Here is a 4,066-nt window from a genome sequence, read left to right on the forward strand (position 1 = left end):
AATCGCAACAACTTTTCTCTATTAGGTAGATTGATTTTCATTTTTTGTATGTAATGTTTTTCTTATTTATTTGCTTATTCGTTACATTTTTTATATTAGATTTATCTGATGATGTATTTGTGTGGTATAGAAGAACAAAATATTGTAAAGTTTTGTGAATTTTCTAAAAACGTTTACTAATAATTTTTTTGAAGAAATAATATTTAAGTTTGCAAAAAAGGGTTTAACTTTTTTTTTTTTTTAATTTTTCTATGTTAGCAGTATGTTTATTATTAGAGTTGCATGTTTTTAATAATTTTTTTTATTATTATTTGCTAAAATTAGTTTTTTTCAAACATCTTCTGGCCGATATATATTCTTTTAAAGTCATAAGATTATTGTATAATTTATTTTAAATGACAGTTTGTTGTATATATAAATTGTTTGTGTGTGCTATTTAGAGAAGGAAAAAAATTATGTAGGAAAGATCACAATCTTCAGGATTCGTTTATGATTTTTTGTTACTACTTTCAATTAAAAGTGAAGTTTAAATAGATGATATTAGGGTAGAAGCAGGTATTAGTTTAGAAAATGGAAATGTTAATAGGCAAGTTAATCGTCGCAGAAATAAAAGAGATAGGCTTAGGCGAGATAAAATTAATAATCGGCAAAATGCTAGAAATGCTGCTCAGGCGAGTTGAAAATAATTGTCGCAGAAATGAAAGAGATAGGCTCATGCGAGATAATATTAATAATTGACATAATGCTAGAAATGCTTTTGGCAAGCAGCAAATAATTATAACCCAAATGAGGAGAGCTTGGTTAGTCAAGTTGAAAATAATCGTCGCAGAAATGAAAGAGATAGGCTTATGCGAGATAAAATAAATAATCGACAAAATGCTAGAAATGCTGCTCAGAAAGCAGCAAATAATTCCAATCTAAATGAGTAGAGCTTGGTTAAGCGAGTTAAAAATAATCGTCGCAGAAATGAAAGAGATAGGTTTACGCGAGATAAAATTAATAATCGACAAAATGCTAGAATTGCCGCTAGATACGAAAGAATGCATTGTATAGCAAGAAGTAATACTATTCCAGATTATAATTATTTAGGAGAAAAGAATTATATTTGTCAGCATTGTGATACTAAGAAGTTTCCTGATAAAGCACATTTTTATGTTGCTATAATGAAGAGGTAGTTTTGTCGCAACCTTCATCATTTCCACAAGATTTAGAAGATTTATTTAAAGGAAACTATGCAGATGGAAATGCCAATCTAAATTTTCAAATATATTAGAAATTATAATGTCTGTCTTTCTTTTGCTTTATTTAAAGCTATGTAGTTCAATGAATCATGGACCGCCATGTTTTAGAATATGTCAAGTTTTTCATCGTATATCTTAGGCCAAATCAAGATCTGAGAATGCGATAACATGGTAATGATATTTGCTTGAATGATTTAATGTTTTGATTGCAAAATATTAATAGTGAAGAGAACCCAATTGCTCCTGCATTTATAAACATAGCTAAAGTGGAAAATGAAGAAAATCAAAATTGTAAAAATGTCTTTACTTGAAGGACAAGATAGGCGTTGCTATAATCTCCCTTCACATGGTGATGTTGCTGTTTTATTTGTTGGTGAAGATGGTGCTCCATCTGCTTCCAAGTTGAGTTATTATTTACCCAAGAGGTCATCCTTCTTAAAATTATATCAAGTATGTCTGCCAACTTAGATCCTATGGTTTATTTTCTATTTTTTCCAAGGGGTGATGCTGGTTGGCATAATCAATTGGTTCACAACCCTGAACGTGCTACATTGGTTAGAAATCATGTTACATTATCTCAGTATAACAATTATAGACTTTTAGTTAAACAATTAACCTAAACAGAGAAGCGAGCAGTATGATGCCTTACACAAACATGTAAATGACCTTGGAAATAATATTAGACCAGGACATGTTGTAGTTTTGCTATCAACAATGTAGGAAGTTCTATAGCTTTATTTAATTTAATTTGTTTTAATATAGTAGTTTTAATAAAAAATGTTTGTTCCAGGTTTTTTGCTTTTCTGTTTTCAGTTTTTTTTGGAACTAAGCAACTTAGCTAAGCAAGTTTTGTTTTATATTTTAGTGCAATTGGAAAGAGCTGAAAACTATTTTTCAGAGCGATTGGAAGTAGGTGAAGTGATTTTGAGTCACTTCAGATCACTTTTTTGTTATTTTTTATTATTATTATTATTATTATTATTATTGTTATTATTATTATTATTATTATTATTATTATTATTATTATTATTATTATTATTATTATTATTATTATTAGAAGGGTTAATAATGAAAATTTTTAGACAGTAGAACTGGTACTGATTTTAGAAAGTTTGCTATTTTTTTTTATTTTGTATTAGCAAGATGAAATCATTTATTGTTTAAATGTAAAAAATGCTGCTTGGCGAGCAGAAAACTTACTTGCCAGAATTTAGTGTCAAGCAGTGTTAATGTTTGTTTATTTGATTTTAAACACTTTAGAACAATACTAAGAATGAATTTTACTATTTATAGTAACAGTTGGTAACAGTTTTAAATTAAAATGATTTTAAATTTTTTTATAAATTCAATTATAATCATGTTCTTTTTTTTTTAGTTGCCTTTGTCATCACTTGATTAGTTTGCTTACTGTTGAAACATGGTTTTAATTTTGTAATTTTAATGATATAAAGCCAGGTAATATTATTTATTGCGTGACTTTTTTACTTTTTTAAATATGCTGCTTTGGAAACTCTTTCTCTCCCTCTCTCTCAGATGAGATTTAAACAAGAATTAGTACAGGGAGCATCAATAAAACATGTAATTACTGAGCTCTTAGGTATTTCTTAATACCACAATTGATAATGACCATTAGGGTGGAGTGAATTTTAGTTTTTTTTACAATTCGTTTAGCCTGGGTGTGCAAAAGTTGTCTATTCATTTCAGAAGTACTCTGGAAAAATATCAATGCTCTAGGAAATTATCTTGAGGTTCCTCAAGACCTTTAAAATTTTAATGGGTCCCTAATATTATGTAAAAAAATTTTTTTCAAAAGTATGTCATGTTGGGTCTCAAAAGAAGCAAAATTTTATAAAAATTTCAAAAATAACAAGTATTTTATAAAAAATTATTATTTAAGATTTTTTTGAAATTATAATTAAAAAAAATAAACTTTTTTCATTTTTAGTTTAAAAGGTCATTTTTTCTGCAATAAACTATAAAATAAAATTTTTTTTTAAATATTTGTTATTTTTGAAATTTTTATAAAATTTTGCTTCTTTTGAGACCCAACATGACATACTTTTCGGCTTAACGAATTGTAAAAAAAACTAAAATTCACTCCACCCTAATGACCATGTATATAAAATAATTTACGGAGTTGCTTGCTATTTTATGATATAATTGTTCAAATTATTTAACCATAATTGTTCAATATTGTAATAAATAAAGTCTTTTTAGTTCAAGTATTTTAGTTAATAAAAATTCTAATTAATTTGTGGTGCTATTTGGCCGTGTTTTTACATTAAGTTGTCTAGCCTTTTTATAATCTTTTCTTTTTTAATTATTTTGGAGAGACATAGTAATGTCTGTAATGTGTGCTTACAAATATCTTATGCTATGCGCTATTGTTTCTGTATTTTGTGTTGATAGAGCTGGGCTGTTGTAGCTATTTTTTTAATTCTTTATAATTTCTGTTATATTATTATCCTAATTCTACTAACAAAATGCAAATGATACTTTTGTAATTAAAAATTGTAATTATTTTTTATTTCTTTTTTCAGGTGTTGGCAGGCTTTACTTGACTTTCCTTTTATGGTACCTGCTGTGTGTAACAGATTTTAAAAAGAACTTAACTGATGTTAATGTAGTCTTTTTTTGTCGTTAACTATAAGCAATGATTTAATTACTAATAACCCGTATTACGGGTTGCTTACTGCTAGTATTCCAATGGTAAGTTAAAATGGCATATTTGCATTTGGAAAATAGAAAGGTTAAACATATGATTTGAAAGTTTATAAAAGCTGTAATTTAATAAGCTACTTTCTTAAAAGTTGATTGCATTGATT

At 27.0% G+C, this 4,066-nt stretch overlaps 1 long non-coding RNA gene across 2 annotated transcripts; it reads left to right on the forward strand.

The window, feature by feature from the left end:
- The first annotated feature begins 436 nt into the window (after positions 1 to 436).
- Positions 437 to 3,863, forward strand: LOC136090685 (uncharacterized). Of its 2 annotated transcripts, XR_010643637.1 has the most exons (4): positions 438 to 1,957; positions 2,107 to 2,150; positions 2,617 to 2,696; positions 3,782 to 3,863. It is a non-coding gene; the product is annotated as an uncharacterized LOC136090685 (long non-coding RNA). The 2 variants fall into 2 exon arrangements; XR_010643636.1 differs by having other exon boundaries at positions 437 to 2,150.
- The last annotated feature ends 203 nt before the right edge of the window (positions 3,864 to 4,066 follow it).

Source organism: Hydra vulgaris, chromosome 14, assembly GCF_038396675.1.
Source record: "Hydra vulgaris chromosome 14, alternate assembly HydraT2T_AEP".
Taxonomy (NCBI): Eukaryota; Metazoa; Cnidaria; class Hydrozoa; order Anthoathecata; family Hydridae; genus Hydra; species Hydra vulgaris.